Source organism: Manis pentadactyla, chromosome 3, assembly GCF_030020395.1.
Source record: "Manis pentadactyla isolate mManPen7 chromosome 3, mManPen7.hap1, whole genome shotgun sequence".
NCBI classification, from domain to species: Eukaryota; Metazoa; Chordata; class Mammalia; order Pholidota; family Manidae; genus Manis; species Manis pentadactyla.
In genome coordinates, this window is record NC_080021.1 from 38,798,078 (window position 1) to 38,822,816 (window position 24,739).

At 42.2% G+C, this 24,739-nt stretch overlaps 1 protein-coding gene across 4 annotated transcripts in view; it reads left to right on the plus strand.

The window, feature by feature from the left end:
• NCALD (neurocalcin delta) overlaps nt 1-24,739 on the plus strand; it is a 373,180-nt gene that overhangs the window by 313,040 nt on the left and 35,401 nt on the right. The window contains exon 1 of one of the 4 annotated variants that reach the window (XM_036876365.2): nt 20,399-20,420. The exons of the other annotated variants lie outside the window; for them this stretch is intronic. The gene's annotated coding sequence lies outside the window, so the exon portion shown is untranslated. Of the gene's footprint in view, nt 1-20,398; nt 20,421-24,739 lie in introns of those variants that run through there. 4 annotated transcript variants of the gene reach the window in all.

Here is a 24,739-nt window from a genome sequence, read left to right on the forward strand (position 1 = left end):
TGATCCTGGGCAGTGGTTCCTGAAGGTGAATAGGTAGACCTTGGTAAGGGGGTGGTGAAAATCAAGGTAGGCTTATTGGTTCAGAGCAACAAGCACTCTGAGTTCAAATCCTGGCTCTATCCCTTAAGCTCAGTGACTTTGGTCATGTCACTACTTTTCAAATGATCAGTTTCCTAATTTGGAAAACAGAGATAAAAATTGCAACCTCCTTATCAATTGCTGGGACAAGGAAATGAGATAATATATGATATAATACATCAGTGTCCCTCTCACCCCAGGCCTTTCCAGGACCACTGGAACACTATTAAGTGCTCTTAGTTAAAATGGGGTGGACCATTACCCTCTCCTTCAAAGTAACAAATTCTCACAAGGAAATACAATGTTAGATTTAAGTGGCGAGCAATATGTTGACTTGAAGCAAGAGATTTTATGGATGAAACCCAATAAACCCCTTGGCCTCAGAGTTGTAGAGTAAAGCTGTGAGGCCCAGAATCAGGCTATGTCCTTGGGCCAGGAAATGAGAACAGGTCCCAGGAAGCCAAATGGAGTTATGACAAGACTTGGGTCAAGGATCACAGACAACTACCCAAGTCAGAGGTTGTGGAGCCAGGTGGTACCAAGAAAATCCATGACCCAGAAAATAGGGAAGGTGGCGAAGGCCGAAGGAAGTGGTTTCAGGAATAGCCTTCTAGAGCTCACTGCTGGGAGCCAGCCGGGCTTCTTTGTTCTCTCCCTCCTTTGAAAGTTGCTTAAGCCTAGAGGGGTCCAGAAGTGAGTTTCTTGGCAGGCCATTCTGACATGTGTGCTGCAGTGAAAATGCAGTTTCTAAATCAGAGCCCTCTGACTCTGTACTATGGTTGTAGACCTATCGGCATTTTCCACAGTGGGACCTACATCCTACATAAAGCTGGTTCTGTGGGATGTTCTGCAGCAAACATACTGGCTGGGTGAACAATGTTGAGCATGTTTCTTGACTGGAGGACTTTTCAGTGCTTTTAATTGGCTTGCGAATGTCTAAGAGGAGAATACGGTAAGATTTTGTTTCCCAAACTAATTAACCGTGGAACCATTTCTTCTTGGGAAGATCCCCTAACTCCTATGTCTCTTTTTGCCATCTTAATTCCTGGAGCTTCTGTCTTTAGGCCCCTTCCTCACTTCTCAGGGGTGTGTAGAGCCCTCCGTGGGCATGACCTTACTCCCAGGTCTCTGCCACCCTGGCACATAATTAGGACTTAACTGCTGTCATAGTAGTGCCTTGGGTGCTCAAGGTTAAATATTCAGCTGACCAACTCTTGTTGGGGGAAGTGTTTTCTGAGGTTATTTTGCATAGGATGAAAAAACAGGAGATGTGAGTTCTAGTCCTAACTTGGTGCCTTTCTTTTTTACCTATCCCAAAATGATCTCAATAATCCTGTCCATCTCACTTCAAAACTGTCATGGAAATAGTTTGCAAAATTAAACTCTCCACAAATATAAAATATCATCTTAATGATTCTCTTAGCAATTAGACCCATCTATTAATGTTCCAATAGGTCCTTTAGTATCCAGTCTAATCCTTTCCAAAAGTCTAGCTGTATGGCAGTTAAAGTATGTTTTATAACCACAGGCTTTGCAAGTTTAAGTAGAGAAGAGAGATGGAACAAGACTGGATTCTTTTCAGCAGTTTCCCAATCAGTAAAGTTTTTCTTCTATGCTTTATGCTACCAAATCCCAGGAATGATGCATTTTTGTGAGAGTTTTCACCCACTCTGACAACCCCTGACCTGAACTTACTCATCTGGAGAAACCGTGGTGCTGGTTCCTGCCCACAGTCTGCAGAGGGTCACATCAGATATGGCCTAACCAAAGCACTGCTGCGTAGGGGGCCCGGACTTGTTACTGCTTGTAGGTCTCATTCATCTGCACCCACCTGAGAGCAGTTCACTTTTTATTTTTATTTTTTGGAGAGGACAAAGCAAGCAACTCTGATGAGGAGGATTTGAGACTTAGATCTATGGCTGCAATGACTAGGAAAGAGAGCTCATTTGTCCGAACTCTGTATGCCAATAAGTTACGTTGAGTCTGGGGGATTAAATGTAAACCTTATTACTACACATGGTAATGTATAAAAATACAGTGACTGTATTTTCTTAACCCTGAATCATAACACAGTCTAAAGATTTTATCTCTTTTTCTAGACATTTCTATGAAAAATCCTCAACCCACATAAGGATTAAACCATAAGATTTGTTTTAGATTAAACGAATCTCTGGGTTGCATATAAAATAATTTGAAATTATGACTTTTGGGGAATCTGGACTGTGCCTATCTCTTCCTTGTGCTCTGGGGGAGAAAAAGAGACTTGGAAGTTTGTGCCATTTGCCAAGTGGGTCAGATGACAGCTGGCACACGCAGGCAAGCCACTTACTCTAACTTTATTTTTTCCTGGTTAAGAAATAGCTACTATTTGCCAGCCTACTTCTTCTTTGCATTTGCATAGTGATTCTGGCATTTTTAATCATTTGTTCAGTGTAAATTGTTACTATCAGAGAGTAAGAAGGAGCCTGTTTACAAGGAGATTGTAGATAATGGAGAAAAACCTAGAAAAATATTATAATTACAATAATTCTGGCTAATGAGCATAACGCCAGCTGTAGATGAGATTTCTTTAAGGGAGTTAGTCTCGTATGCCAGGCACATTCAGCTATTTGGAGCTCTTGATTGGAGACATGAATAATACCAGAGAACCAACTAATGTTCCTTTGGCTATTCCAAAATGGCCTCGTACCTGCACAGAAACACCAATTTTTGTGGCGTCCCGTGGAGAACATAGAGATACAGAGCAGGTTTTCAAAAAACCAAAGCTTTTGCTCTGAAATGTATGGCCACAAATGATGATTTTGGGGATCTGGCGTTTCCTGGCTTATTCAAACAATAATGATGATGTTAGGAGCCTCCCAGGTGACAGGACTCTTCTTCGTGCTCCATGACGAGGACACCAAAAGCCTCCTCGATCTGCTTACAGTCTTCGCTCCGCTTTTTGAATTCTCCCCTGTTGTTCCTGGGCTGCTGGCTCTTCCATCCGTGCTTGTCCGCTCTCCTTTCAGGCCAGCTGGCCAGCATTACCCAGAGTCCTGGGAATGTAAGTGTCTCAGCCTTGGTTAATTAGGTTATCTGACTTCTTTTTTTCCCCCTCCCTGGTGGCTAATTTTATTTGAGATTTCACAGCACTTCTAAATTTATATATGTAAACAAACAGGGACACACTTTTCTTCAAGTCATTTATTAGAATCAAAATGAGGAAGTTTTTAACCTTGGTACACTGGACCCGATGAAAGTTGCTATTAGAGGTGGATGTTGAAAATGTTCACAAGGTTCTCAGCCACAAGGCAATCTGCATTCACCTCCAGTCACGCCTGCCTGTTTTAGATTTGTAAAGCTGTGGGACAGCGAGTGTATGTGTGTCGCTTGGAGGATGGCGTGCCTAGGTTATTTTCCAAGGGAAAGGACGATGGCCTTCTACTCTTGGGTTTGGGGAATATATAGAGTTTGCAGTGTACTATTCACTTAAAAACTCACAGGTAATATATCATAGCTAGTCTTCTTTATGAAGAGGGAGAATCAGATCAGTCAGGACATTACTAATGAGCTGTTTGAAATACCAGGAAAACATTAACCTTATGGATTTAAATAAATTTGTTATAGGACTTCAGGTTTAATACTGGACAATATTGTTATAACATGCTTGGGATGTGGACATTGCATTCATTTCCTATGGCTGCTGTAACAAATCATCACAAATTTAGTGGCCTGAAACAAACTTACGATCTTATAGTTCTGGAGGTCAGAACTCTAAAATAGGTCAGCAGGACAGAGTTCCCTTCCAGAGACTCTAGAGGAGAATCTGTTCCCTTGCCTTTTCTAGCTTCTAGAGGTTGTCCGTATCACTGTGTCTTCTGTTTCTGATGTCACATCTTCTCTTCTGACTCTAACGCTCCTGCTTCTCTTTAATAAGGACCCTTGAGATTACACTGGGCCCACTTGGATAATTCAGGATAACCTTCCCATCTCAAGATTCTTGACTTAATCATAGCTGCAGCATCCCTTTTGTCACATAAGGGGACAGGTTTCCAGGCAGTGTGCAGGCACCTTTGGGGCTCATTATTTTGCCCACCACAGATACATTAACAGTACCCTTTCTTACCAGTTTTCTCACTGGTCTTCCTGCAAATCTGAAGGAGTTAATCACATCTGTGATCTGCAGGGATGGCCTGTGAATTTGAACGTGCCATCCTATAGAAAGACCTCCTGAGAAGAAGTCCTGCCCTGGAATATGCCCTGTCCAAGGAGAACTTCCAGCAGGCGCACATTGACGTTTTCTCCTTTTCTGGTAAATTTCCTGGAAGTGTAACATGTAGCTCACTACACAGAATCAAAGCTTTTGTGTTAGCATTCATTAAGTGCCAGGGCTCTGGAATAAAGTGGTTCAAATACTGAATCTGTCCCTTACCAAGAGTGTAGTGTTGCCCAAGCTCCTTGTGTTAATTAAACTTCAATTTCTGTATCTGAAAAACACAGATGATAAGTTCCAGAATTGCTGTGAGATTATGGAAATAAATTGTGCAAAGTGCTTAGCACGTGCCTGGCATAGCTTTTTGCCCTGTGAGTGGTGGCCTTGGTAGATCGAGCCTGCCCTTGCTCTGGGCTGCCAAGCACACCAGAGATAAAGGTGGGCACAGCAAGGCAGAGAGCACTGGGAGCGGAGATAGGTGCAGGTCGAGCCAAAGAGCAAAGCCATTGCAATGTTAACAAATGAGGCCAGCCACTAGCATCATGCAGAGGCAGGTGGAATTCTGCCCTAAACTCACCCTGCAGCATTTGCAGATGCTCAGGCTGAGAACTTAGTGTAAGACCCAGGAATGGGAGGGCAAGCCCCAACATGGAATGGTACGGATTGTGACCTTCTCAAAAGCATAGAGGAGGAGGGGTGGGATCCAAAGGAGTAGAGTCCTAATCACCTCCTTCCATAGGCAATTCCTCTAGCCTCGCTGGCTTGTCTGACCATGGCTGACACGTGACCCTTTGTAAACTGTACAGCTGAACTAATCACCATTTGCCTGCTGCCTTCCTCCTGAGTGATGGATAATGCCATCTTTTTCAGTAGCATGGTTTCAGCTTTATTCTCAATAATTCACTTTTTTGTCATCCTAAATCCTGATTTTAAAACATTGCCCAGATGTTACATATATGAATTTGGACCAAGTGCATTCTACCTATTAAAAGCGCTAATGTTTACAGACTATTTACTCTATGTCAGTCATTGCAAATGTTAACTGCCTGAAATATATTTTCTTATGTATTCCTTGCAATTATTATAATTCTAGTTGATTTTACAGATGAAAAAGTTGAGACTTCTAAAGTCTGAGTAACTTGCAAACTTCTAGAACTTATAAGTGGTGGAGCCAGGAGTCCAATCCAGATTTTTTTGTCTTGGAGACCCAGATTCTAGTACTTAAAGGGAGAAAAACTAATGGATAATAAAATAATACCAGGAACAACAACTACTAATAAATAGAAAAATATCCACAAATGGAAAAAAACATTTTGCAGAATTATGTGTAGATTATGATTAGATTTTTGTAAACTAGGAATATATGTTATACTTTAATATTTTATATATATATAACATTGTTATATATTAAAATATGTTAGATTTTAATGTCATGTATATATTACACACACACTTGTATATATGTCCATCTTTTCTGAAAACTAATGAAAGTTATATTTCCTTATCCTTAAAAATGCATATGCATACGTGCATACAAAATTTCATGTACAACTTTTAAGAAGTTCAGGCTAGGAATTCTAATATGTATTACATCTAAAGAAAAATCTGGAAGGATCACAATCATTATCTTTGAGGGATGGGATTATAACTTTTCACATTATCCTCTTTATTTTTCTGTATTGATTTTGTTTTTAATGAGCATCACTGTTTCTATAATCAAGAAAAAAAATGATTATAAATGATCCAAGTGTTTCCAACTTAAAATGGAATTTACTGCTTATTTTTCTCCTGATGACCAGGCTTCTAATGCTTTCTTGTGTCAGAACCCAGAGATAATGGATAGACCTCTGAAAAAATGTAAAGAATGCCTTAGTGAATGCACTAAATATGGGTCATTGGGGCCTAAAAGAAATTTTCCCTGGAAGTTAAGAATAAATAAGAATATCTGTGTTGGGGTGGAGGAGATTAAGAACATTTCTAAAAGCATTACCAGTGTTCTGCATTATGAATGAAATGTGTGTGACATTTTTGATGGAGTTCTTTATGTGAGAATCAAAGCTACTTTTATGACTGCGAGCATGTGCTCTGTTAGAACTGAACAGTAAATGAGGCTAATGCCACACTACAGAGGACAAGAGCAGAAGTATGCAGTAGTAGAGGCCTATGTGCTAAGCAAATTATTCTTGGGCAATTGTTTGAAATGACCTCTTAATCCTCATTTGGAATTAGTCTGGCACTAATTGAAATGGCTATTTCCGGCACTCTCTCTTCTTAACCAAGGAGTTTCCCTAAGGTGTTCACCTGCTCACTGCACTGTCCCTTTTGAGGTTTCAGGATCTTCATCTACATATTAATGTTCGTGTCTTGCCAGTGGGTTTCAGCCCCGGGCAAGTTCGCTATGGATTCAGTGTGACCACAGCAAAATGTTCTTGAGGTGAAAGGGTTATACCCAACTTTATTTCCAGGTGGCAGGTCAGTCACTAAAATCCCATTCACTCAGAGCAAGTCTGCATGCAGCAAGCAGGTCTCTGCCTCTGGGGTCTGCACGGCCATCCTCTGGGCCTCTCTGCACAGCCATCCTCTGGGCCCCTCTGTCCACACAGCCATCCCGCACAGCTGTCCTCCAGGCCTCTCTGCACAGTCATCCCACACAGCCGTCCTCTGGGCCTCTGTCCCAGTGCTGCCACCACTCCAGCCTCTGCTCTGCTCTCCTGCAGCCTTGCAGCCCTGCCACTGTGTCATGCCCAGAGCACTGGGCTTATTATAGAGTCAACAGCCATGTATTGCCCACAAGTGTGCAGTGAGCTAGTCAACCAGGGCCAGGTGAGAATCCTGGCCACAGGAACTCTCATTTTATCCACAGTTGGGTTTGGAAGACACTCTTTCTCCTCATTCCTCCTCCTCCCACACATATACCCTCAATGTGTCTCCAGAGCTGGAAATTTCCATACAGTTTTATAATCAAATTTTATTCTGAGGTGAACAAAGAATGCAGAAGCAACTTACTTTTCCCTAAGAAAAAACATTTTAATCATGCATTTTTAAATAAGGAATCTGTAGTACAACAGCCTGACTCAATTTTGATATATTGGATTTTTGTACATGTTGGAGTTTGGCAGTAGCTGGACACCCCAGTAGTTCTCATTGCCAAGGACAGTAGCAAGCCTCTTCCACCATCTTTTATAACAGTGCCCCCCTCAGTTAATGTAGCAACTGCAAAACAGCAAATATTAATTAAGCTCCTTGGACCACACCAGGACTTCTTTCCACTGCCTTGCCCTATCTGAAAATGGAATTTGCACACTACTGTTTGTTCCTTTCCTTGGATGAAATGTAAGTGCTGTTTACATGGAGTGCTGGGTATGGAAACCCATGTAAGGATATCATGTATCTCCTTCCTAAAGGTTGCGACCAGAGAAAGATACAAATATCTTTGCACAGTGGTCTGAACAATTAGGAGCTTCCTACGTACCCTGATGAGAATCCTGACAGTTACCCTTTGCCTGATGCCTTCACAGGCCTGATGTCCCTGCCAGAGGAAGGCTTTCTGAGTAGCAGGCTTGTTAGGGGGAGGCAATAAACATGCTGTAGTAGTGAAGAGTCCCTGCTTTCAAGTTAGAACAGCCTGGGTTTAAATCCTGACACAGCCAGTTACTGACTGTGGTTTTGTAAAGTTTCTCACTTTCTTTTAACATCTGTTTCCTTGCCTGAAAGATAGAGGTGTTAACGCCTGCATTGTAAATCCCATAGGAGGATTAAATGGGTCGTACATGTAAAGCTCCAGTGAAGTACTCCATAAAGGGACGCTAATGATGTTATTAACAGGCTCTTAGCACTCCCATTAGAAATAAATAAATAAATAAAATTTAAACTCTTCTTTTGACCCCCTACTCCCTTACCGACAGTGTCCTGTTTCTTGCATCCCACTGAGCAAAGCTCTTCCAGAGAGGGCCCATACTTACTGTCTTCAACTTCTCTACCCATCTGCTCCCAAACCCACTCCCATGGCTTTTGCTCATGTCTTCCACGCTACTTTTCTTGTCAAGGTCACCAGTGGCCTCTGCCTGCTAAATGCAATGGCATCTACCCACGGCAGCAACCAATCAGCTGCATCTGATAGAGGAGATCACGCCTTTGTCCTTGATGCGATTTTTCTCTTGGTTTCCTTGGTTACCTCCCTTCTCAATGGCTGCTCCTTCTCAGTCTCTGTGGCTTAGGTCCTTCACCTTAGGCACTGCAGGGACCCAGAACTTGGAGACTGGTGCTCTTGCCTATCACTGTTTAGTCCCTTGATGATCCTACCTGTCTTTTGGTTTTATATACCTTCTTTGCCAGCCATTCCCAAATGTATACTATCAGCCCTAAACTCAGTCCCAAATTCCAGACTCCTATCCAGCTGCCAACTGGACTCTCCATTTGAATATCTAATAGGCATCTCAAGCACTGTGTATGAATCAGGGTTCTCCAGAGAAACAGAACCAATAGGCTATTGTGTATATATTTATTATAAAGATTAAGATACAGGCCAGTCACCAGATCTGCAGGGTGAGTCAGCAAGCTGGAGACACAGGAGGGCTGCTGGTTTAGTTCCAGACCGAAGCCAAGGTCTGAGAACCAGGAGAGCCAATGGTTTAGTTCTTGTCTGGAGGCCAGTAGGCTCAAGACCCAGGAAGAGCTGATGTTTCTGTTTGAGTCTATAGGCAGTAGAAAAGCCCATGTGTCAGTTGGAAGGCAGATAATCAGGAAGAAGTCTGTCTTACTTGGGGGAAGAGCCAGGCTTTTTGTTCTGTGCAGGCCTTCAGTGGATTGGATGAGGCCCACCCATGTTAGGGAAGCTGATCTGATTTATTCAGTCTACCAAGTTAAATGTTAATGTCATCGAAAAGCACCCCCACAAAAACACCCAGAATAGTGTTTGACCAAATTCTGGGCATGGTGTGGCTCGGGCAAACTGACACATAAGATTAGCCATCACACACATCCCAAATTTGGACTCCTGATCTTTGGACAAAAGTTATTCTACTTACACCTCCCTCTGTCATCCATTGGTAACTGCATCCTTCCGGTTTGTCTCCAGCCAAAAATGTGGGAGTCATCCTTGACTCCTCCCTTCCTCTCACATCTCACTTATAACCTGCCAGGAAATCCTGTTTACTCTACCTTCGAAACACACCCAGAATCCAACCACAGCTTGCCACTTCCACTGCTACTACCATCATTGCTCACGGAGACCGATTGTGAATTTACTTAAAATTGCTGCCACCGGTACCCTTGCTTTCCTTTGCTCTAGTTTTATCCATATGTGCTTCTCACCTTTTATATGCCATAGAATTTCCTTATTTATTCTTATGGTCATTTTTCTGTCCACCTGAAGTAGAATGCCTAGAACAGTGCCTGATATGTAGTCATATTTAGAAACATTAGAAATATTAGTAATATGTAGAACATGCAATAAATATTTGTTGGATAAAATACTGTTGTGGAAATAAGGAAACTGAGGCTTAAAGGAATTCTCTAGTTTGCCGAAGTGACACGGGAAGTAGTAAAGCTATTCTAAACTCTGTGACCACAGAGTCACAGGCAAGAAGCACTGATGTTGGGTGACTTTCTGCATGACTGTTGTTGGACACACATTTTACATTTTTTATTGAAAGCAGGCCTTATCCAGATAGCAGTGTCTGTAGACCTGAGCTACTTTATATGTGATTATGCTTGACCATAGGAAAGGGTTTAATCTCTTATTCTTATCTCTATACCTATAGTCATCTGACAAAATACCCTCGTTGTGAAATATTTTCACCATTAAGACACTAATAGATTAATATTATGTTCCCCAGGCTTAATTTTTTTAGCTCTTAAGAAGCCAAAACAGATATCACTTTAGAGCTTTCCTTATAAGTTAATCCTTTTATCTTCTTGTAATACTTATAATGGCATTAAGTTATTTCATAAGAGCAAAATGGGATTTTTATTAACTATTTGTATTATTATCCGTGAATGTGAGGTGAGCACTTACCTTATGTGGGCTCCTCCTTGGGGTTGGGGAAACACAGAGGCTTCCAGAAGCTCCTGGTCTATCAGGGGAAATGTGTATACATTAGTTAGGATATTGATTCAGCTGCTTTAAGGGAGACTAAATAACAGTGGCTTAAACAAAAGAGAAGGATTCTCTCTCAGAGTCTCTCTCTATTTCTCTCTCTCCCTCCCCAGCTGATAAGCAGTCAAGGGAGATTGTCGCCCATGCTCATCTGGGGCCCAGCTCCTTCCATGTTGCTGCTCCACCATCCTCTGCTCTGTTCTCGTGATGGTAGAATTTGGCTTACGCTCCCACATATGCAGTCTAGGCCGTGGGAAAGGGGGACCAAGGAAAGTGAGCAAGTAGCTTCCTTTTAAGGCTGTGACTCAGAAGTTGGACATCTCACTTCTATTCACTGGACAGAACTTAGTCACATGACCATACTGAGGACAAGCCAAGAAACATAGGCTTGGGTAGCCATGCACCAGCTTGGGGAATTCTGTTACTGCAAGGAAGGAGAGATTAACTGTTGGGAGGCACATAAAAGTCCCAACTTGGCTATATCTATAAATATTTCTGTTGTCTCCAACTAAATAATAAAGTCTTAAAGGACATGGCTGCATCTCACATTCCTAGCACTTGCACATTGGGAGGGTTCAATAAACATTTGTTGATTGAGTGATTTGGTTAATGTACTTTCATCCAAGAGATTTTATGGGGAGTTTTTATTATAATGCCCCAAACAGATACTGTTCCATCCCAGGATGAATAGTGCAGGAAAATAAATGTCAAAGGTTACACTTCCACACCCCTTCATGCTAAACTAGAGAGGCCACCTGTGGTAAAACAGATGCAAAAGATAGCCTAGGACTAAATGGGTTCATGTTCTAGCTGATCGGCTGCTGCATTAAAGCCCCCAGAGTGCTCCAGCAAATTCGCTGACCTAGTTTTGAGAACTAAAATCCAGAGTAAGTGCGGTCTCATGGCCTACTGCATTCCTTTCTTGCTTCATCATGCTTCATGGGGAGCAGAGCCCAGGCTTCCCCTCCCCCCAGGTGGCACTTAGGCTGGTAGAATGGTTCTCTCTGGTCCATAAGGAAGTGAAAACTGATTCTGCTAGAGGAAGTAAATAGAGCAGGCAGCAAAGCGTCCTTCCCCCTGAACCTGAAAATCTGTTCAGACTTCTCACAGCTCCCACGAGGAAGGGGCAGGACACAGGGCAAAGTATCACCCACTCGCAGTCTGCTAACTGGCAGGTTAAGATCATTTGACCGGAACTGGCCCTGGGTGTATGTCCATGATACCTTCGGAAGAAGGCCAATCTGGGTAAATAAAAACATTAAGCAAGGGTTTAAGGGGTGATGTTTAGCATATTCACCAGAACAAACCTTTGCAGGACTTAATGAACTCTAGAATTTACATGCTGCTGCTTATGCCAGATGAGATACCGATTCAGTAGCAGAGGGGACAATCACTCTTCAGTCTCAAACTTACAGTTAAGATAAAGTTGAGTTGCTCTACGGACTTGGAAGAGACAGGCTCTATGGTTTTGGAATTCCACTAACGCACACTGGACTTTCTTCATTTATCTATTAGGAGGAGTTTTCCTGCATTTGGTTTAGACAGAGCTCCCTGGGAACCTCAGCTGCCCCTCATCCAGATGTCCATTTGCATTTGCTCTGAACGGAGGTCCCTTCTGTCATCATCTGCCCTCTCCAGAATATTTAGCAGTATGGCCTTTGGCCAGTCCTTTTCTCCTCCCAATGTGGATGGCTCCAAGTGGCTGCTGCCCAGCTGGACCCCCAGCTAGCTCTCGTTTCCAGCTGCTTTGGAACCCACAGGCCTGGGGGCAAAGCTGCAGGGATGAGCACTGAGAACATGAAGCCTGTTGCTGGCCAGGCCGGCCAAGCCGCGTAGGGGAGTAGAAGATCCAGGCTGTGCACGCCTGGCATGACAGGTTGTCAGAGGTGCTCCACTGGGAGAAATGGGATTGAGATGATCTCTAACTCGGAGTAATCTGTGTTATCAGTCAGTGACTCTTAAAGAATCATGTCAGAACACAGCTAATGGAACTGGAGCCATTACATTGGGTCAGCTTATTGACTAGCCACCATCTTCACTTGACCAACCTCCTAGGGTCTGATATGGCCCTGGAACCTCAGCGTCAGAATGCAAAAGTGGCTGCCCTTTATTGAACTACTAAGGGAGGGCAAGTATTGGGCATTGTATGATCACAGACCAGGCCAGCCTCTCCTCCAGTGTGCCCTACTGATGATACATTTTTATCCAACAGTCTGAGCGTAACATTTTGCTACCTAAGACATTGGGGTAGCTATACATTTTCGCATTTTTTTCACACAAGGGAAGGAAATAATAGTGACTGAGGCCCCCAGAAATTCAGTCTGGTAGCCAGTAACTTTGGTGACTCTTTCTGGTCTTCTTTGGGGATGTTTGTCTAACTGTATACTCCTTGCTCTCCAGAACTCTGTCATATGGCTGAATAGAAATGAGTAGAAAAAACATTGCTCTCCAAGCCCTGAGAGTAGGCAGGTCCCTGGGATATTGTCAAGCCCTGTGTGGAATTCAGATGAGGGCTACTTCCAGAAAGAAAAAAAAAAGGCATGTTTTCTTCATTTTGCTGCTCACAATTTCCCCTCAGTACCGGAGGATTAAAAGCAAGTATCTCTCCCTACTCCTCTTCTCCTCTTTCTCTCTCCCTTCCACCCCCCTCTCAGTTCCTTTGTCTTTAAAGACACTAACAACCTTTCTGGCATGTTGCCCAGGTTTAAGAGAGAGGATCTTTGTAGAAATTTCTTTTAGCCATTGGCTTAGAAGCAGTGTATAAATCAGCAAGACACTTTGTTGTAAAACTTTCTCATTATCAACACTCACTACTGTTTCATTTTATGAATGCTTCTTTGCCTTCCAAAAAGCATTTCAGATTAAGCAATGCTCTTACTGAAAAGGTGGGAGGCTTCTGCTTGTATGCCTGGCCGGTTGAACTGCAGATGGTTGCCATGAATATTACAATGGCAGATTCCTACGGATGAGTTAAAAATATTAATTCATGAAATAGATTAGAAATAGAGATTCAGCTTCCTTATTATCCCATCGAGTCATTGGATTTGTTCTTTCAAGGCAAAGTTGCTCTGAGGTCTACATGTGGCTCAACTATCTGATTCAGTTGGGAATGAGCTTCTTCCTGTATTGGACATATAGTTTCAAATTCAATAACTGAAAAAAAATATGTTTTGCACACTTTGTGTGCCAATGCTATGCTCAGCACTAGAGACACACAGATATATAAGAACCAGCCTTGCTATTGAGGTGTCCATATCCCCCCAGGGATATGTTCACCTATCAACAGCAACTCTTCTGTAATGTGGGGAGCACTAGCTGGAGACACACTGTGGGAGCCGGGTGAGGTGGGGTGGGAAGCAGTACATACACATGGAGGGTAAGAGTGGTACATATTGATGGCAGATATATGGAGTTAGATCCTGGATCTACCATTACTAACTGGGTAAGCAAATTAGAAAAGAATTAATACCTAACTTTCATTGTTATTACTGGGATTACAAAAAATACTGGAATGGTGTATTATGTGCTCATTACAGCATTTGACACCTAGAACATGCTCAGTGAATGGTCACTTATAATTGGAGAGTAAGCAATGGATTCAGGCTTTATTTGGTAGATGCTGGGGCAGTATGAGGAAGGGCAGTGGGGGCAGAGTGCTCAGTGGGGGACTGTAGAGGGATGAGAACTCATGCCACTTAAGAAAAGTCTGCCCCTCTCTGTGGCTTAGGCAGCAGTGAATGGAGAGAGGGTCAGGAACTTTAGAAAGAACAGGTTGGGGCCAGACTGTGAGGCAATTTGTAATGTCAGACTGAGGGATTCGACTTGGCCTTGAAGATGGTAGGGTGTTACTGGTGTTTACAATCATGAAAGTAGCATAAAGTGATGTGAGTTTTAAAAAATAGGCCTTCTGATAGCCTGTGATAGCTGTGTGGGGAATGGTCTGGAGGGGAGACTAGTTAGGAAATGAGTACACTAGTGCAAGCAAGAAACTGTGTTCACATCTGCTCTGTCAGTGTTTGTTGAAGGCCTAGTGTGTCTGGGCATTTTGCTGGGAAAAAACGAAGGCCAAGTGGGCAAGAGATGGAGAGGGAGAAATCAGACTCAATTTTTCTGAGGTAGGATTGATGCAACTGGTCACTCTCTGGAAGTAGGCTGATAAAGAAGGACCAGTAAAAAGCAATTTAATAGGAAAATGAGATCTTTTGGACCATGGGAATGCAAAATGCTTTGTCAGAGCTAGGAAAGAAAGAAAGGTGGCCGCCTTTCTTCTTGCCTTTCTCCTCCCCCTCCTTCTTATTTTTAGGAAAAGAAATCGCCGGGGCTATAGACAGCAAGCCCTCCTGGAACGGTTGGTCCAGTCAGGCCTTGCTCTGCATTAGCTTCCAGAGACATAATGAAAATTGAGTGAAGAGTGAGAAATTATGAACAGCTTTGTACAGTATTCACATGGCTCACTATAGCACCTTGAATGTTCAAGTGATTTTCTTTTTAAAAGGGAGACTAGTACTTGACTTTGGAAAGTTGTTTTCCTGTCAAAGTGGAAATGTTATGAGAAGCAATATTAAATAATGGAAAATATGAGGTTATTTGATGAGAGGTTGAGGACAGGATCTGAAGGCCATTCTAGGTAAACATTAGGAGTGAGTGGTGATATGTAAATATTGACATGGAACCCAGGAGGAAACATGGAAAGGAAAACGGATTACAGCAGATAGCTTTTGCTTATTGGAGAGATGTTGTTCATGAAGAAGAAGAATAGAATCTTAAAGAGAAGACAGAGACATATGAGATCGAGGAGGGAGTCACTGTTTTTGATGTGTCAGTCCTTCCAGAAGTTATCAGCACCACCCTTTGTGGAAAGGCAGCCATGGATACTGTGGCATAATTTGTTGCCAGGTGTGGATAAGAGTCAATAACTTACATATGGCTTTGTAGATATTCCAAGAGGACACATTTCCATGAACCAAAGCCCACTAGGTGTAGTGTGTGTTAGAGTTGTCTTCTCACTAAGGTCGTCTCATCTAACCAGATTCTCTTGTCAGAACATTTGTAGCTCATTTGTAGCTTCTGAGAACTATTCCACCAATTAGGGTACAAGTGAAGTTGTATGACTCTTATATTTTGGTTAATCTTCAGAACCCCCATATGCCCCATTAGGAGGCAAGCCCGTACATCTCCCTTGGTATGATTCTTCCCCTTAATTGTTCAGCAATCTCCAGGATGTAGTTAAGAACGGCTGTGCACTTCCACACGCCTAGCCCGACTTGCTGAGGTCTCCTGGGTCTGTCCTGTGCTAGCTTCTAACTGTCCCACACTGGTGATATGAACACTGCCTCGTGCAGTCTCACAGCCCTTGCTTGTCCATTGCTGCCGGGAACCCTGGATGTCCCGCCCAAGAGGGCTCTCCTGTACAACCACTTCTCAGGACACAGGTCAGCCCCAGATGGGCTGAGTCAAGGCCTCTTAAAGCTTCTGCCACCTCATAGAATCTTTTTCCCAAGGTCCTTCACCCAAAAAAGAGGACCAGCTTCTCCATTAAATCCTCAGAATAAAGGATCTTGAAACATTTCTCTCCATTGATAGTAGGGCCACTAGCTTTGCATTTATACTCATAAATGAGACCAACTCTGATCTGATTTTTGCCATTTGTCTTAATAAAGAAGAGAGAGAACAAGAATTTCATTTTTGGTAGGTCCCCACTGATAAGGTACCTCAATATACATAGTGTGTTTAGGAATTATTTTGCTTCTTACTCTCCCCACATTAGTCATAATTCCAGAACTCAAAGTAGTTTGAGCTGAGCCTACAGTGGCATTAACTTTTGGGCATCTCTTATTGCCACCATTATACATTTTTGCTGGTAAAAAAATAGTCTGGTTTACCATGTGGCCCCACATTCTAAAGACATACACATAGTTGCATACAGCCTAGAATCCAAAATGTAAACAGTCACAAAAGATTTGCTTTTTCCTATCTTACTGTTTACAAAGGGGTGTTGGTCTTGAGTTGAGAAGGATTTCAGCCAAGAAACAACTATGTGGTAACAGTAATGTTGCAGTATATTTCCCTGACTCTTTAAAGCTAACATCCTATTAATGTTGGCAAGCCTTTCAATGTGAGATGTAGGCTGGAAAGAGATGGAAGGGAAAGCAGTGATACAAAGGAGGAAAGATTTTGAAGGAAAGAAGAATATGGGGTGAGTGGTGGACGTAAGAGGTAGTTAGGTGTGGTAGGCACTGTGCAGGAAGCTTTCTGTGTTCCAGTGTTGAGTATGGACCCTGATGGTTGCTGGATGCAAAGGCAGCTACCCTGGGCATGGCTGACAAAGCATAGCTGAACATGCCAGAGCTCTTGGTTACCATGATTAACATGACCGTACAATTTATTGTCCAAACAGGAATGCTTTGACTCTATTCATAATAAAACCTGGGCAACAGGTGTAAGCCAGGACTGTTGCAGACAAACCAAGAGTTATGGTCATACTAACCATGATAGATCTGTATTCTGAAAATACTGCACTTAAAAGTCTAGCTCTTAACTATGAAAACTACATTATTCTGATTTCCATGAGAGCTACAAAAATCTGTGTCACCTCATGGAATTGTCAATCTAGCCATAGAGAAAAGATTCATACATGAAGAAATTGCTAGGAACCATTCAAAGTGGTATCTAACCAAGTGCCAAATAAATGAGAGTCATAAGATTGTCAATTTTATCTCAATGTAATACTGGGAAAAAAATGGTGGTCACAGGATGTGATAGGAAGGGCAATGGCCTTAGGATTAGAAGAACCGTGTCCAGTGATGGATCTGTCTTCAGCTGAGGGTGATCTTATGCAAAGTACTTAATCTCTTTTGGCATCCATTAATTTTGTTTCATTGATTCATTCATCCATTCAACAAACATATGGACTTGCTCTGTGCCATTGTATCATGGTGGTATAGAACATAACCTTTACAGAGAGACATATTTGGCTCAAGTTGCAACTCTATTACTAAATTTGAGGTCTTGAACTTATAATTGAATCCCTCGGAGCTTCAGTTTCCTCATTTGTTACATAGTGATAATAATAACCCAATTTACAGAGCTGGTGTAAGCTATGAGGACATGAAGTGAGATTTTGTATATAAAACATTGAATAGTTTCTAACACATAGAAAAAGCTCGAGAAATGATAACAGTTATTATTTCAGATACTGTATGAGTTGCTAAGAATGCAAAGGAGAATGGGGGAGAGAGGGATGCTGTGCAGGCAAAAGCAGACAGTAGTATCTGCTAAACACCTCCTGGGCTGTTAGGAGGATGCCATGAGGACTCAGGTGAAAGAACGTCACACGCTATGTAATGTGCTGGACCAAGGAAAGACACTGCAGTCTTTAACAGTGGTCGGGGCACTGTCCAGATTCTTCCCCTTTCCTGTCTGTAAGACGCTGTCACTTGCAAATAAGCACTAGTCCCATGTGACATAAATAATACTTTCACAAAACAGGCAGTGCAGAAGTGGGTGTTTCCAGGGTTAACTGATTCTGTGGCTTAGTGATGTCATCTATAGTCCATAGTCCCCTCCACCACTCTGGGATGTTGGTTGACTCACCACAGGATGATGCTGGCTACAGGCATTCTATCCTCCCCACACCATGCTGGAGGCAGAAAGAGAGATCTCTTCCTTGTATCTTTTCTTAAGATCTAATAAGCCCTTCTCAGAATCCCACCCCAACCTTTAGAGCCTAACCCACAAGTCTCATTGTCCAAAATTGGATCCCATGTCCCTTTCTAAGCCAGCCAATGATAACGTAAAGCTACTGTAACTGGCTTATACTAATCAGGATCCACCTTCCTGGGACCGGGAATCCTTTCACCTTCCCCCAAAACGAAGAACTGCAGAGGATGCAGAACTCTTGAACAAAATTGGGTTCTGTTAACAGGCATGGAAAGAGAAATGGTTGCTAGGTAACCCCTCCAGTGTCTTCTACACTGTCTGCCCATTTCTAGTCAGTCACATCTAATTCCACCTCCAAAATATCTCTCAAACCCACCTGGCCTTTGCCCAGGTTCCTGGCATCTTTCGCCTAGACTCTTGATTCCTTCTGTGCTTGTCCCAACTATCTGATCTTCCCATCAGCCGCCAGTCAGCTCTTCATACAATGCAAGTATGAGTATTTTATTTCCTAACTTAAAGACTCTCAAGACTCAATTCAGATGCAACCTCTTCTTTGAAGATGCCCCAGATGCTTTATTTATGGCTCTTTTATAGCCCTGATGAGGAATAGTGTTGCTTTTGAGCTATTTGTATATTCTCTATTCCTCCCACTATCTTCTCTGTTCAGTATGGTAGCATCAGCCACCCGTGGCTATTGAACATCTGAAATGTGGCTGGCCCTAATTGACATTTGCTTCAAATACAAAATAGACTTTGAATTTCAAAGATTTAGAACACACAAAAAAAGAATGTGTAATATGAATAATATTTCATTAATAACTTTAAAATTGATTATGTGTTGAAATGATAATGCTTTGGATACATTTTGGTTAAATGAAACATATTGTTAAAATTCATTCTTCCCATTGCTTTTTAATTTTTAATGTGATGGCTAGAATATTTTAAATTACCTACATGGTTTACATTTGTAGCTGACCTTCCATGTCTGTGAACTAGAATGCTCGTTCTTCCAGGATAAGGGCTCTACCTTATTTATCTACTATTCATTATGTAGCTCCCTTTCCCCACCTCAGGGTCCATCAGAGTTGGAACCTAGTTGAAATGCTTCACTTGGTTAAAGTGTAAGGTAACTCTATTTGAAGGTGAAAGGACATAGGATGATCTCATGTTACTTGACTACTGCTTCTGGATTTCTGATATGTAGGTTTCTTTTCTGGATTCTAACTAGTCTGAAGCCTCTTTCTAAGTTTGTTCTCTGTTGTGATTATTTCTGAGCATTAAGTTGTTACAAAATGATACAAATTGAAAGAGGCAAAACTAGAATTTAAAGATTTTGATTAGGTTTTGCTTGTTTCTTCTGTCATTCTGTCTTATTAGACATTCCTCTACAAATTATATTTTACACTTTGGAGGTAGCGGTGTCTCCATGACTACAACCCACACAATATTCTAGTTATTTTTACAGTCGTTATAGGAATAAAGAAGCAGATGTAAATAATGCTCTTTCTCTTCAGCTCCACTAAGTTACAGCTGGCAGTTACTTTTTTTCATGGGTACAAGGATTTTATATATATTCTTTACACAGCTGTACATACATATATGTACAGACATGCACATATATATGTGTTACCATTTACTGTATTCTTAGTCAGGATTATTTAGAAGACCAAGAAAATTAACAGAGTCTAGAAAACATTTAGGAGGAAATGCATTTATAACGGCACAATGAAATCAGAAATTTTTTGTATTTCATGAGCAGAAATGGGGAAATTAAGTTTTATGGTATTTGGAGCCAAAAAAAAAAAGCCATTGTTTGAGGGAGATCATCCTTTTTCAGAAGCTTCTGGAGAATTTATAGTTCTGATTTAGAAATAAATAATATCCATCATCATAAATCATGGGCAAGAGACTACAGCAAGCTTAGTGGGTTTCTGTCTGGTCAAAGGACCGAGCAGACTTTAAAAGGAGCCCTGCCTCCCCCTCCCGGGCTCCAGGGCATGCTGTCCCCCTGAACGAACAGGAACAATCGTGGAGTCTATCATTTGGTCAGTGGGACTGCTTTAATATGTGCTCTTTGCCAGGTCTTGTGAAGGGCACTGTTTCCTTGGCTTTGATCTTTTCTCCATCACTCCGAAAACCTCTGCTCCAGTGACATGTGGATGCCGGGAACCTGGGGGGGTATTCTGGGGTCCTCCCCTCCCTGCATGGAGTTGTTATTCCTGGACTTGTGGGTGGTCCTGTCTTTATGTTTTTTATTGTGGTAAAATATACATAACATTAAATTTACCATTTTTAGGTACACAATTCAGTGGCATTATGTTTGCAATGTTGCATAACCATCACCAACATCCATCTCCTAAACTTTTTTAACAGTTCAAACAGGAACTCTACACAGTAAGTACTAACTCTCATTCCCCCCTTCTCCTAGCCCTGAACACTCCTATTCTACCTTCTGTCTCAGTGAATTTGTCTACTCTAGGTACCTCATATATGTGGAATCATGCAATATTTGTCCTTTTATATCTGGCTTATTTCACTTAGCATAAGGTTGTCATGGTTCCTCCATGGTGTAGCATGTATCAGAATTCCATTCTTTTTTAAGTCTGAATAATATTTCATGGTATGTATGTGCCACTTTGTTTATCCATTGATCTGTGGATGCATATTTGCATAGTTTCCTCCTTCTGGCTATGTGTGTTTTTTAATAGAGCATGAAAAAAATTTAATGACACTGGCCATTTCTGCATTTGGATCTATTTCTGATGGGGAAGAGAAAAACCTGGATGTTACCCTAAAAAAGTCTGATCTTTCTGCTGAAAAACAGAGCCCACTGTGTGGAAGGACGTCATCAAGTAGAGACCTCTTTACCGTTCAGATTTCCCAGGGCCAAGTGCAAACACCTGCCAGAACAGGCAGCCTGCCTCACTGCCTGGCAGAAGTGGAAATGTGGGCTCTGTTCACTTCCCGTGGTCTCGGCAGGGAGGGCTTCTGAGGTTCTGGCAGAAAGCTCCATCCAAGTGCTATCTGGTTGCTGTTACAGGAAAGGGAGTCTTTGAAAGGAGAATGGAAAGGTCCCTGTCTCTAGAATTGAAGCAACTCAGAGGACAACTGGATAGGCCTTTGTTGTGGCAAATGAAGCTTCTTTTTGGTGTGTGCTGGCTGCCATTTTATTCCGTGAGGTAGTGAGTTGATGTAGTAGCCAGAGACCTAGAAATACCCAAATCCTATTTTTCCAATCTCTTTCTCTCCCCCTTGGGGTTTCCCTGGGAGCTATAAATATACAGACTCAGGGAAATCAAAGTACTTCTTATCATTAGTAGGACAACTGAGACAGGCCTCTCCGGCGATCAGGCTGAATGAATGGTTTAGGCTCAAGTCCCACACCAGGCCTCCTTCTGCATCTCAACTCCAATCTCAGAGTCACCACCACTCAGCTGCGAAGCTGGAAGGGATAGTCACTGTACTACATGTAAGCAGACAGGATGAGGGAGAAAGTGCCAGAGGTTTCTGCCTACCTCTAGAGCCAGGTGAAAGCCAGAAGCAGAGAGATATACCAGACTCGCTGTAATCCTTGCTTTTGGCAAATTTGTGGCCTGAAAAATTTCCCAGTGATATTAGTGCTTTCTGAGGATTGGCCTGAACAGAAACAGAGGGAAGGGCCAGTTTTCCTCCTGCGTCTGTATATGTAAAGGCATTTTACGTACATTTCTTTCATAATACCCATATATACCATGCCCTCATTATTATATACCACCTACTCATTATTACCGCTATCTTGCCAAGGCCCTGAGGATGCGCGTAAGTGACCTGCCATACACTTGAGGGGCAGAGCAGGATGTGAACCCAAATCTGTTGGATGCGATGGTCTGTGATCCAAGAGTTATTTCATGAGATTCCTTTTGTCCAACTTGGTCCTAGAAAGAGCTCCCAAAGGCCCTCCTGTGCCTGCCTCAGCCCTCTCCCTAATTCTGTCCAGCTGGTAGAATGGGGTTTCTGTGGCAGGTCAGTTCCAGTAATAAGTTTTAGTTCTTTGGGGAGGCAGTTCTCACTGTGGAGACCATCCATTCTGCAAAGACATTCATGAAGCTTAAGTTAGAAACACTTGAAGTAATTATAACATGAAAATTGTTTTAAAAGAAAAAGACCAATGACCTTATTTCAGAATAATGTAATTATTTGAAGGGCTTCTTTCTAATCAACAGGTAATCCTTGTTAGAAATAAGTATTAGAGAGCAAAGCAGAGGATTTGAAAAGTTTTAGTGAGGAGATTGTAAAAGCACCATGCTAGCCCACACAGCTGACAAGAGGCTGCTACACGATGACATTGACATCTGGCACACCCAAAGCCCATGAAGGTGTCCCCATGTGTGACCACGCCCCAGGGACCACACCCACACTGTGCTGTGAGTGCACTGCAGCTCCAAAGAACCTCACATGCTTGCAGTTCTTGACCTGGTTCTGTCCTCCGGTTCACTTTTCTTAAGTCCCCTGGCTTTATGGCTGTATTAGCCCAAAGGCTGCATAATGTACTGGTTAAAAATGTGAGTTCTAGAGCTATGGCCTTGCATTTGAATTCTGGCTCGACCACTTATTAGCTGTGTGACCTTGAATAACTCACTTAACCTCTCTGTGCTTGACAATGATGGTAGGACCTCCTTTAGAGGGTTGTTATGAGGATTAAATGAGTTAGTGTGTGTAAAGTACTAGTTCATAGGAGTGCTTTATAGGAATATGGTAAGTAACAAAAAAATCATAGCAACCAAGCAGACCCCACCATGGACATGAGACAGGAGGCAAATAGGGAAAGGTATTTTATTTTATTTTACTTCTGTTCAACCTGGGCCTCATTTTCACAAAAGACCACACACTCAGACTTCTGTCATTATCTCTACTCATTATCTCCGCTTATTTTATTTCCACCTGAAGTTTACACATCAACTCGTAGAGTTATACTCATGAAACTGACGAATGGGATGCTCATTACGCCACTTTAAGTGACTTCTAGGACACAGCCCCTATGGTGTGCTATGACTTAATATTCTTTACAAATCTGGTAATTCACTTGTAAATATTATAATTATAATGCACTGAATTTTTACATGTATTATAAAAGTATAAATTTGTTCAACAGAAATACTTAGAGTAAATCATGAGTTTTGTAAGTCTGTTTTGTCATTTCTTGACTTCTTACAAGCCATTGAAATGCAAAAAAGAAAGAAGGTGGCCGGACCTCCTTCACAGTCTGGGATCAAACCCTTGCCTTAGGTCTGTTCATGAAAGTAACAAGTCTCCTTTCATTGGAGGAGAAAGGTCTGAGTTGCTGGTGGTAAGTCATTCAGATCAGGGCTCTTCTCATATAATTATTAGTGTGTGATCATTTTTCCTGAATGGGACCCTTGGAAATTAGAATTAAGGATGAACTAATCTACAGGGACGTGTAACTGTGGTTGTTGCCATGATGTACAAGTCAGGATGCTTTTAGGTATGAGTCTCAGAAACTCCAACCCTGCCTTGTCACGGGGAAGATTTATCATCTCACACAACTGCAAGTTATGGAGAAAATGGTCCAGTTGGTGGCTCAGTAATGTCATCAAAGATTTTTCTCTTTTCTCACATCCTCAGTATCACATCGCTTGAATGTTTTGTGGTCACAGGATGACTACAGGAGGAGCAGCCATCATATCTTTTTCTGTGTTTCCATTATATTAGCAGTCAGAATGGGGTTTCTGTGACAGGTCAGTTCCAGTATAAGTTTTGGTTCTTTGGGGAGGTATTTCTCACCCTGGAGACCATTCATCCTGCAAAGACATTCATGAAGCTTAATTTAGAAACACTTGAAGTGATGGTAGCACTTTGTCAAAACCTTTCCCCAGAGTCATCTTGCAGCTTTCCATTCATGCTTCTTTGGCCAGAGCTGAGGCTCATGCCTTCCCCAAATCAATTCCTTACAGGGGAAGACAACTACCATTGTTGGCCCAGGTTAATCAGAATTTGCCCCAGTTTCCATGGGGTGGAGGGGACATCAAAACCACATCAAGGCTGTGCTGGTGTGGGCCGGAGAAAGAGCCTCTGGGTGTGCCTCTGCCAGCACATGCTGCGGTGACTTTCAAAAACAGAGGTGTCTGAGTTGGGCTTGTTAGATCCTGTTGGAACCCCTTGAATCAGATATTGTCGAATTGGCTGTTTTGATTGCTGTTAGTCTTGACATTATTGAGATTGGGTCATATCTGTCCCTCAGCACACATTCATTGTCTTCCAAGGGATCTCCTATCCTACTGACACCCACAGGAATGACAGGAACTATTCCAGAACCAAGTTGGAATTCCATCAGGGGGTCATAGCTCTCAGATTTGCCATCTTCTCTTGGGGAGATTTTAGGGAAGATCAAGTGAGAAATGAATCCCTAGCTAACTACAAGGTTGTCATTATTACTGTTCAAAGATTTTAAAATCATTTTAAAGATATAAGTGTAATGTAATGTGAAAATTACATAAAAGAGGCTCATGGTGATGCCAGTATGGGGTGCTGGATTTAGTGAATGAAAAGAAGCCCAGGACATCCACCTAGCCAAAGTTCAGGAAAAATACTGTGCTTTGCATTTGAAGACCTGAATTTTAAATCTCACAAGAATCTGAATCAGCATGAGCTGTTTGAAGATCTGCCTTCAGTCTGTTCCTATACTGGCATCCTGTAGAGACTGAAATGAACATGAA